The sequence below is a fragment of the Muscardinus avellanarius genome (assembly GCF_963383645.1).
Source record: "Muscardinus avellanarius genome assembly, chromosome: 2".
NCBI lineage: Eukaryota > Metazoa > Chordata > Mammalia > Rodentia > Gliridae > Muscardinus > Muscardinus avellanarius.
In genome coordinates, this window is record NC_137787.1 from 112,138,895 (window position 1) to 112,151,047 (window position 12,153).

Below are 12,153 nucleotides of genomic sequence, written 5' to 3' on the forward strand. Positions count from 1 at the left end.
AAAAATGTGAACTCTGCTCTAGATGGGTGTAATATTCGATATGTGTCCATAGGTCCATTTGATTAATTGTGTTCTTTAGTTCTGAAGCATTTTTACTGACCTTTTCTCTAGAAGATCAGTCTAGTGGTATAATAGGGGTGTTGAAGTCTCCCAGTATTATTGTTTTGTCATTTAGGTCTGTTTTAATGTCACAGAGAGTTGTTTTTATGAAAGTAGCTGCACTTATGTTTGGGCATAAATGTTGATTAGGTTAGCTCTGTTAAGATAGGCTCATATTTCTTAAATGTCCAATTCCTGTTGACGAATTGTTTTTTCTATTATATAAACTATGCATTCATTTTTGGAATGATCATCTTCAGGGAGCAAGATTCTATTCTCCATGTGGTCTAATCAATGTTTATAGTTTGAATTGATGCCTTTACTTCAATGATTGCATTCTTTATTTCTTTCAGACTCTCTTTAAATTCTTTCTAAAATCCTGAATTATTTCTACATTTACATTTTTGATTTGATCTTCTGGAAATCTCTGCATTTCTGTGTTATCAGGTTTTGCTATTGTGGAGTTGTGAGAACTCATTGCTCTCTTGTTGTTCCTCTTTCCCATTATTTCAGAAGTTTGTACCTGTTGCTTTTAGTAGATTTCTTTCAGTCTCTAGGTGTCAGCTGGTATATTCAAAGTCATGTTGTGTTCAACAGTGAAGGTTGAGTAAGGAGGGAAGTGAAGGAGTAAATGGTATAATAAGGTATGGTCAGACAGGGTTGAGTAGTATGAGTATATGAGTTTGTTAAGGTAGTATATACTAGAGATTAGAGACAGTACCTATTTAGTGGAATTCTAGTAACCATTGTGTAGTTTCTGGTGTAGCAATATGATTTGAATTCATTACAGTACTAGAGAGTGATGAAAAGAAGAAGAAAGAGGAGGGATATAGAGGAGAGAGTAGATTTGTACAAGGAATAATCTTGGGAGAGGATTTGGTATGAGGGTTAAAAAACAACAAAAACAAACAGAGCAAAACCAAAATCATTAAAACAAAACAAAACAATACAAAATAACCCACAAACCCCTTCCAAAAAAAAATAAAAAGAAAAAAGCAATCAGATACACACACACACACACACACACATACACACACACATACACACACACACACACACACACACACACACACACACACACACACAATGAACCCAATTAATCCTAACAATGAATTGATGCAACTCTGCAGATAAATTCAGTAGTCTCTTTCTGTGTAGATACCAATTGCTAGGGGGACATTTCCCTCTGTGAGTCTGGTTCTTTGAGTCCTCTAAGTTTATGCAGATGGTCAGTATCAATGGGGTTGGATTTAATATGGAGTGAAGGTCACCTCCACACATTCCACAGATTTGGAGTCTATGTCTCTCTCTGCCTCTGTTGGCAGCATATGCCTCTGAGACCAAACTTCATGTGTGAATCTCAGTTCTCCACAGCTAGGGCTGGGGTAGTCTGACTTCTCCCTATTACCCACAATTGGGATGTCTCTGGGTTTCCCAGAAAACCTACTCATTGGGTTTACAGTTAAGTGTAAAATTTCTCCCACACTTTCTACTGATCTGATCATGAGTCTGTCTGAGCTTCTTATATTATCAACAGCAGATCCCACTTCCACCTTCTCTGGGTTATTCTCCAGTTCACCACAACTTTACTTATTGTGCTATGGATCTCTGGGGGGTATGGTAATCTTCACCACCACCAATCCCCAATCCTTCCCTGAGTTGTATTGCAAAGTCTCTCAGACCCAAGAAGTTTGTCGCAGCTGCACCAGACTCTGAGGCTGCTGGGCTGGGGGCTTTTCTTCAGGGAATTGCGACTAGGGTGTAGCAATTTCTGTCACCTCTACTCCTGGACTGCATTGAACTGCTAGATCTCAGACCCTGAGAGATTATCAAAATTGGTTGAGTCCCTGAGGGTGCAATGCTGGCATTTCTCCTGTAGGGGCCACAATTTCACTTATGATTGTAGTGGTACTGGGCTGAAGCTTAGGCTGGAGCGATCATGGGTGTGGTGAACTCACAGCTGCTGATGGAAATACGGCATCTCTGCCATGCCCTCGGCTGTGAGTCTAACATATCTCTCCTCTGGTTTTGAGTTCTGTTCTGAAATCCTGGAGACTATGATGGGCTCATCTTTACACTGAAAGAAGTGCTGAATTACATCCGACTGGACTACAACTGGTTGCTTAAGCTCCTTAGCTTTTCCTCCCTATAGTTTAGGTCTGTGAGGCAATATGATGCAGGTGTGGTGGCCACAGCGGTGGTGGGCTGGTTTCTTTTCTGCTTCTCTGATTCTTCTAGTCTTCTTTTTTTGTCTCTTGTATTTATATCTTTTATTTCTCTATTGGTAGTATTTTCTGACTCTGTAAGGCATTATTTTTGCCACTTTGGAGATCAAGTGTCAGCTGTAGTCGTATACGCTACTTTACTCGGTCTCCATCTTCCCCACAGTCTTTTTATTTTTATTTTAAAACAGGATCTCACTAAGTCGCTAAGGCTAGCCTTGAACCTCGAATTCTCCTGTTTCAGTCTCCCAAGTAGTGGAATTACAGGCTTGCATCACCACTTCCACCTGTCCCTGCTTCTAATGGTGACAACAAGTCAAATTAACCTGTTTATAGGAATATTGTCTTTTATGGGCACTGAGAAAATCAGCCACTTTTTATGCCTCAGGTTTTTTTTTACCCTTCTGCCCCTGCTACTTTTATAAGCCCAGTATTTATGGAACTATATCTTCCAAAACACAGTGTCATAAAATGCACCTTAGGAAAATGTTTTCATATTAGTGAATGTATGGTAGAAAATGTATGGTCTATACAGTATCACTCCTTATCTTGCTTTTCTGAATATGTGGGGGTATATTCAAGTTGAATCATTGATTATCTAAAAAATTTTAAAATCCTTTTGGATATAGAACTGAATTTTATCTATGGCACCTCTAGAAACATTATAAGAGTATTGTTTTACAGGTCACATCTTGGGTAAGGCCTCATAAGCAAAGCCAGTGTTTTCAACATGCTCAATGGCAGCCTGAGAACAAGAGAGCACTCCAGACAGTGGTCACCAGGAGTCACCACTTCTGGCTCTGCAGGGGAATGCCATTCTGGACTTACAATAGCTTTGATCTCTCTTGTTTTCCAAATTGTTTGACACATGAAATGACTTCACTTAACCTCATCACATTAGCAAAGACTCTCAGACATGCCATGGGAGAATTAATCAGAAATACAATTTGAGGTTGTCAATAAATTTCTGGCTCCCCTTCTCTTTCTTATTTATTAACAGAATTAATAGGATCCAAAGGCCTTTCTTATTTATTTCAAATTTTGCCAACATAGTTATGTATCTTAAATTTCTACTCTTTTCTAGCTATGTTGTATTTCATCTAATATTTAAACTTATATATGAAAGTATCCAGTTTAACAGACAAAGAAGCATAGGCTAAAAGAATTTGAAAATGCATGGTGAAATAGCAAGCTGATCCAGATTTCCAATAAGTGCATCTCTGATGTAACCACAATGTACCACATTGTTCTCTAATCAACTACAAATATACTGTGTAACCAATTATTCCCACACAAAGTTGTTCAAAGCAGACATTTATTCTCTTGAATTTGTAAATTGGCCATGACTTGGTTAATCTGGGCCAGGATCTGTTTTGTGAGTCTACATTCTTCTATTGGAAACCAACAGGCTAGGTAGGGCAAGCCCTTTTCATGTCAGATGGCAGAAGCTCAAGAGAACATGAAAATCACAGAGATGCTTTTTAAGCCACTGACCACATCACTCCAATATGACTTGGCTAAGCAAGTCATATGGCCAAACCCCAAATCAAAATATGGAACTATACTCTTTTTTGTGATTGAGACACCTGTAGAGTCGCATGCTGTTTAATGAATAAAACTCACAGATTTGGGGGACTGGCATATGGACACATTTGGGAGGCATTATCCTGCCATGAGCAGGTGCAGGGGATCGGCATTTTAGTGGACATTCATTGTGGTTTTAATTTGCATTGCCCTGATGATTAATTATGATGACCATTTTTGCATGTATAACTTGTCTTAAATGTAATCTGACTTCTTTCTTAAGGTATCTTTTACCACTGTAGCTTTATTTTTTAAAGTTTTATACTGATATTGGTGTAATGTAATTATACTGCATATTGATGTTCAAAATGATACAAACATGTGCACTTCACTTATCCTGGTAGCTCCATATAATCAAGTAGTATAAGTATATTATTTTGCTCTTTTCCCGAGTAGCTTCTGGCTATTCCAGTTATTTTCTGTATAAATTATAATTCAGCTTATCAACCATGTATGTATTTATACATAGAATACTGGTATAATATGTTATCTCTTGGACTTGATAAACACACTTATTCTAGTAATTCTGTGACTTTCAGGGTATTTCTACATAGATAATGTTGTTCTACATGCATAGATACTTTTTATTTCTCCTCCCATAATTTCATATGCTCTTCATTTTTTCTTTATTACTTGATCAAGACCTTTAGCAAAATAAGTAAATAAATAAATGCAAGAACAGATACCCTTCATTATTTCCCCCGTCAGATAAAAAATATTCATTCCCAAGAGAAAGTGAATAAAATTAAATATAGGTTATTTTCTAGATGCCCTTTAGCAAGTTGAAGCCTTGCTTTCGATTACCAGCTTCCTAAGAATTTTTGTCATAAGAAGATATTTTATGATGTTAGTTTGTTTTTATTTATCTATTGAGAAGTTCATATGATTTTATTTCTTTTCTTATTAGAAATGAATTGATTGAATTTTGCATGTGTACCAGGCCTTACATACCAAGAAAAAGTTACACTTGGCAAAGATGTGTCATTCTTCTTATGGCCTGCTGGAATCAGTCTATTAGTATCTTGTTGAAGATTTCCACATCTATATTCATATGGATGTTATTTAGCCTTATGTTACTTATAATTCAATTCACTTGCTATTGTTGTAACATTGAACTAATTAAGTGAATTGAAAAGTGACTCTTGCTTACCGTATTCTGAAAATATTTCATTGAATTGGTTTATTTTTTCTTTCTTAAATGTTTGGTATAATTCAATAATGAAACTATCTGGGCCTGAGCTTTCTTTGTAGAATATCCTTACCACAAATTTAATTTTATTAATAGATATTTTATTATCCAGTCATATGAAAATGTATGGGTCCAAAAGTTTAATACTACTTTATCAGTTCTAATATCTGTAATCTGTGCTAATGCCTTACTTCATTCCTCATCATTGAATGCATTTCTCCTTTTTCTTTCTTTCTCCCTTTCTCTGGTTAGAGGTATATTGGTCTTATTAATATCTTTCAAAGAAGCCATTTTTTTTGTACCGGGGTTCCTGGGAGCCCTTCTACCTCTGGGCTACACTCCCAGACCTATTTTTTTTTAATATTTTTTATTTGGAAACAGGGTCTATTAAACCAGTGAGGCTGGCTCCGAACCAGCGCCATCCTCTTGTCTCTGCCTCCCAAGAGTGGGGATTACAAGCATGTGCCACCATGCTTGGCTCAAAGAAGCCAGTTTTTGCTTTCATTGATTACTTCTGTGTTGGGAGGGCTAGAGTTCTCAATGTCATTGATTTCTACTGACATTATTATTTACTTTGTTTTGTAGTTAACTTGATCTTTCATTTAGTTTCTTGAAATACCTTAGTAATTTGAGAATTCTTTGAGACTTTTCTTCTTCTAATTAATGTTATAAATTTCCTCTAAATATTGCTTTAGGTACATTTCATACAGTACACTGCTTGATATGTTGCATTATTCCTCATTTATTTCAAAATATTTTCTTTTTCTTTTTTTGGGGGGGGTGGTACTGGGGTTCCTGGAAGCCCTTCTACCTCCGGGATACACTCCCACGGGCTATACTCCCAGACCTATTTTTTTTTAAAACATTTTTATGTGGAAACAGGGTCTCTTAAGCCAACGAGGCTGGCTCTGAACCAGCACGATCCTCCTGTCTCCGCCTCCCAAGCACGGGGATTACAAGCGTGTGCCACCACGCCTGGCAGATGGAGAAAGTCAAGATATTTTCTAATGCAACTTTCTTGTGGTTTCTTCTTTGGTCCATTGGCTAGAAATGTGGTATTTACTTTCGAATATCTGAGGATCTTACAAATAACCTGACTTCTTTAGTTCCATTAGCCTGTCTAAACACATATTACAGAATTTAAAATTTTAAACATTTGTTAAGGTTTTGCTTTTATTGGTCCAGGTTATGACATAACTTGGTATCCCATATATATTTGTATAGAATGTACACTTATATAGAATGTGTGTCCCTCAGTTTCGGGGCTGTTGTATTTTATAAACATCAATTTGTTTAAGTTGATTTATAATGCTATGTTCTTGTTGATTTTCTGTTTTCTTGTTTTATTAACTTCTCAGAATTAAGTATCTAAGTTTTTATGCATATTTAAGTGCTTCAAATTAAATATAACTTTGAGTGTTTCAGAACTATTCCTGCTTAATCTATATTGAAACTCCTTTTACATCTGAACATTTACAATGTTTGAGTTCTCTTTGATGACTGACCTCTCTGTACCAGTATTGGGAAGAGGCTTCAAAATGTATTAATGTACCAGTATTGGGAGAGATTTTCAATTTTGAAAATATATCTTTGGTAGTAAAAAAGCCAGGAGCTTCAAAGAAAGGGCTGCAGATTTCCAGGTGCCAAGGGTAATTAGCAAGAGAATAGGAGTCCAAAAGCCTAGGGTCTTTTTACATTTCTAAGAGAAGTGGACTTCCTCAAGGATGTGGAGGAATCCCAGACTCCCGACAAACAACTTAACACATTTTGTAGTGTAAGGAAAGGCATGAGGATCTGTGCTGGAGACAGAGCTGGTCTATCAAAAGACCTGCCCCTGCCCCAGAGAAAGGGCAGACCTAGTCGGGTCAGAAGACTGGTTATAAAGATCTAGTTGGGTCAGAAGACTGGTTATAAAGATACTCTGTGTCCAGGAATCTTCGGTGACTTCATTTTGTGTCATCTCACAATGTCACTCTCTCTGTGACATAGTGCTTTACTCTAAGCTCTATCTTTCCCTCTTCTACTGGCGCCATAACAGTTACAACCTGTATTTCTATCTTTGTAATAATAAACTTATTTAAATTTTCAGCAAGTGTTCGAACTAGGGTATATCCAGCCTAGTTCTAGACAAAGACCTGCGGTAATGGGAGTTTCCAGGAGTCTAACAGAGGTCCCCGGGAACATTTCTCCCCAAACCATAACAGTTTAAACTGTAACACTCTATATCATTATTCAACATTATACTTTATACTTCTTAATATTCCTTTTTGTAAAATGTACTTTAAAATATTAGTGTAGCTTCTCTTTATTTCTTTTGATTAATGTTTTCAGAGCATCTATTTTTATACTTTTATTCTCTTTTTATATTTGCACTTAAAGTGTATTTCATAGCTGGATATAGTGGTACATGCCTGTAATGCCAGTACTTGAGAGGCTGAGTCAGGAGAACTACAGATTTGACAGCCTCAGAAAGTAGTGAGACTTTCATCAGCCCAGCAAGAATCTGTTTCCAAATATGAAATAAATTTAGGCTAGGGGTACACCAGCCCAACTGAAGGTAGACTGCCTCTAGGTTCAGTCCCCAGTAACACACATACACATATACACACACACACACACACACACACACACACACACACACACTTATTTAATTGCATAGTATTGCTATTTCTGATAACTAATCTTATCAATTTCTTTCTTTAATATAATTAGGTCTTTTCTACTTAATGAAATAATTGATAAAATTAGATTACACATCTTATCTTGTTATATATTAATAAAATGTATCTTTAGTTAATATCTTGTTAACCTATTTCCTATCTTTTCACTATATTTTTCTTTCCCTTTTCCTAACTTCATTTATATTGTGTTAATTTTTGTAATTCTTTTATCCATATTTGCTCAACTTTTAGATATTTTCATATAGTTTTACAGATTTCTCTAGGGCTTAATCTTTAATTAGAGTTTACCTTCAAGTAGTATTATACCACATTATTTGCTGTGTAACATAATAATGCACTCCCAATTCACTGTCATTTTTTGACATATATATCATAAATTTATGAATTTATTTGTCATAATTTTGTCATAAATTTATGACTTTTGTCATAAATTTTGCATTTAATGATGTTATAATTGCAAAATTTACTACTTCTTATTTTGGCTTTGGACAACCGGTTACTTTTAAGAAATGTTAAAAATTAAAGTCATTAGTTTTATATTTATTTGATTTATTTATAGTTTTGTGCATTACTTTATTTTGATAAAAAATTTTGGTATTACACTTATTGATTAAAAACTTTCTTTAAATATTTCTTATAGTTCAGGTATAAGAACAAAACATTCCTTCATTTTTTCTTTACCGAGAAATTTTTTCTTGTCCTCTAAACATTATTTTTGCTATACATAGATTAATGCATTAACAACATGCTCCCACCCCCACACCACTTTGAAGATATTATTCCATTTCTTATGGCTTGCATAGTTTTTGAAGAGAAGTAATATGTATTTTTTCTTTATTTTTCTATAGGTATTATTATTATTTTCTCTGTTACTTTCTAAATTTTATTTATTTTTAGTTTTCAGTAGTTTGGATATGACATGCCTGATTTATGTTTTTGTTTGCTGGGGTTTGCTTTGTTCTATCTTGGTGTTCTGTAATGTTTTTAGATGTATTATTTGGTCATAATTTTGGAAAACATTTAATGATTATATTTTCAACTATTCTTCTCCCAGTTCCTGCTTCTCCTTCTGGGATTCCAATTACATAAATACTACTCTCTCTGATATCTTTCACACTTTTCAGACCTTTCCTCTGGTATTTTTTCCTTTGTTACTTTGTGTTTCTATTTGTCTAATTTATTTTGACTGATTTTTGATTTTACAGATTGTTTTCTCACTTGTTCAAAGTTTACAGATGAGACTGTAAAATGCCTTCTCTATTATTTTTTAGTTTCTAGGGTTTCTTTTTTATTTATTCTTAGAGTTTTTAAAATTTCTGAATACATTATTAACCTGTTCTTGGTTATTGAATACTTTTTTCCTTAGAGCTGTCAACATATTAACTGTAGGTATTTTAAGCTCTCTTTTTGATATTTGCAACATGTATATCACACCTGACTTCGGTTTTGATATTTACTTTATCTCCTGAGATCTATCTTCTTTTTCCCATTGCTTTCTATTATGCATCATAAATTTTTTGTTCAAAGTTGAGTATCTTGCCTGGGCGTGGTGGTGCACCCTTGTAATTCCCGCATTTGGGAGGCGGAGTCAGGAGGATCACGCAGGTTCGAAGCCAGCTACACTGGCTTTAAGAGACCCTATTTCCAAATAAAAAAGTATAAAATAGGTCTGGGAGTGTAGCCCAGAGGTAGAAGGGCTTTCAGAAACCCCAGTACCACACACACAAAAAAAATTGAGTATCTTGTGTAGTTCAATAGAGAGTTAACTAACTTACTTATGCACCTGAAAATTGCCCTATTGTCTTTACTTAAACTAAACCTTTAGAGGAAGAGTTAGATCCTCACTTGATCTGGATTATGATTTTTTTTTAAAAAGCAAACCCTGGGATCAACTTTATTGCTGATGTGTGCAGCCTCTTCTTCCCTATCCCCTTGGTCTCTCCAGTGATCCAAAACCCCTCTAGGATAGCACAGTGCTTAGGTTCTGCTGGACAGAGGCAAAGGAGACAGATAACCTGCCTCCCCAGTCTGCCCCTAGCCCAGTCCCTGCCCCACCAACCAGACTCTATTGCACATCAAATCATATAAACATGGCTACAGCCCCGAAACAGCAGTGAGGTAGATTGATGTGTGAATGGATTTGGGACCAGGAGCCAGACCCAGTTGCCAGCCTCACCCAGTGCTGAGGCCACAGTTAAGTCTGGAAAAGCAGGGGGCCTGGTCCCAAACTCTGGCTCAGATTACGCAACAGTGCAGATGACTCAGCTACCCTCTGCCACCCACCCTCTCAGATTCCGGGTCCTGAGTTCCAGCCACCCTTGGGCTTCCCTCCAGGTTTAGGCAGCAGATGGCAGTGTCCAGTTTTCTCCCTCCCATTCCCAGCTGGAGGTCACTGGTGCTGGGTCTTCCTAGATGCCCGGGGTAACTGGAGACAGGAGCAGTAGTCTGTCCAACCCAAAGGCCCGGATCAATTCTGCCCGCACAGCTGCAGTGAAGGTCTTCACCAGAGAGAGTGTGGTGAGGCCGGCAAAGGCTGCATTGTAGAGGAAAAAGATGTAGAAATTACCCAACCAATTGAAGCGTCCAAAGTCACCCAGCAGGTCAAAGTGGGTAAGCCCTAAGGTTTGAGAAAAGACAGGAAGTGCTGAGCTTAGGACCAGGAAACAGACACAGTTCCCAATGATCTGTGTCATGGCTGTGTCCTGCCATCTGGGCCGCAGGCTCCGGAAGAGTGGAGAGCTGTAGAAGCCCATGACCGAGGATACCATCAGGTAAAAGATGAGTACAACCTGGATGACAGCACCAAAGGAGCCCAGCTTGGAGAAGGAGACCTGACCCAGGGAGGTATCCTGCATGCCCCGTGGCATGGCCGCCTCATCAATGAGCAGCTCCAAGATGTGGATGGCCACAAGGAGCACAAACAGGCCTGTGAGCACCAGCAAGAGCAGCATGGCCGGGGGTAGCCCAGGTTCCGTTGCCAGGCTGAAGCCTTCCACCGCTTCTCCAATAGGACGCTCTGTGTCTGCAGAGCCAGGACCTGTCTGTGCAGCAGCTCCATGTGAAAATGCAGCCAGAAGGAGGTGGGTCAGAGCTGCCTCCTCAAAGGCTGAAGCAGTACAGCTGTTCTTCCAGGTCCTCCAGCAACTGGGGCTTGACCAGCAGCTTCCCAGTGACTGAGAACATGTGGGCGAGACCTAGTGGAGTACACACCAGGAGCAGTAGGACCCCAAGGAAGGAGATGCAGGAGTAGAGATAGGGAAGATAGTACTCCCAGAGTCATACAGTGACTCCCTGCTGGCCTTGTTGTCCACAATGGCTGATGCCACCACACCATGCCCAACACCAGCAGAGTGAGGAGCATCCACATCACCACTGCCTCATGGACCCGGCCCAGGACACCCTTTCTGGAGCCAGCGGAGCCCTCGACTCAGTGAAGAAGTAAGCAAAAGGCATGAGGAAGATGAGGGACAGGTTGGAGAAGAGAAAAACGAGGTTCCATAGGCCATGATGAGGGAGCCATTGAGCCACTGGATGTAGTAGTTCCGCGGCAATGAGAGCAACACCTCATTGCTGATGATGGAGAAGGGCAGGAGCAAGACAGCACCCAGGGCGACCGCCAGGGTAAATGTACACAGCTCAAGCACCATCTTGTTGACTGTGGCATCTTCATTATCCACTGTGGTGAATTCAGCAGGCTTGTTGAAGCGGGTCAGGAAGATATGGCAGAGTGTTGCAAACAGAAGTACCGAGATGATACACTCGCGGACCCTCTTGTGGAAAAGCCGCTCTCTCATGGATAGCACTTCTTAGTCAGCTGCTTCCATAGTCTGCTCAGCATGACTGGAGCGGGGGTGTCTCCAGGCCCAGGGAGGACGAGCGGGGATGAGGCCGCCACCGCCGAGGACTGGGACCCAGCCTAGGAGCCTCTCCTCTCCGCTGTGACGGACTGGATTATGATTTGTTTTTGCTGTAGATATTTTCACTACACCAAGCCTAAAAAATTTTTTCCCATTTTTTAATGTTGGCACAGACTCTGCCTTTCCTAGAGGGGTTTCTCAAAAATTGTTGCACTCTCAGTTTTAGGAATTTCTCTTGTGTTGTATTTCAGAAAAGAGCTTTCTCCACTCTCTTGACTTTATCCAAGGAATGCACCAATGTTCTTTTGTTAGTTGTGTGTGGAGATGGGGTGGGCACATTACTGATTGTTCTGTTTTTCTCAATATTAAAAGTGAACTACTCGCCGGGCATGGTGGCGCACGCTTGTAATCCCTGCACTTGGGAGGCAGAGACGGGGATCGCACAGGTTCGAAGCCAGCCTCGCTGGCTTAAGACATCCTGTTTCCAAACAAAAATATAAAATAGGCCTGGGAGTGTAGCC

At 38.9% G+C, this 12,153-nt stretch overlaps 1 pseudogene across 1 annotated transcript; it reads right to left on the bottom strand.

The window, feature by feature from the left end:
- Positions 1-10,164: 10,164 nt before the first annotated feature.
- On the bottom strand, positions 10,165-11,599 carry LOC308258964 (protein LMBR1L-like; annotated as a pseudogene). Its single transcript has one exon. The product of its transcript is annotated as a protein LMBR1L-like (transcript).
- Between the last annotated feature and the right edge of the window lie 554 nt (positions 11,600-12,153).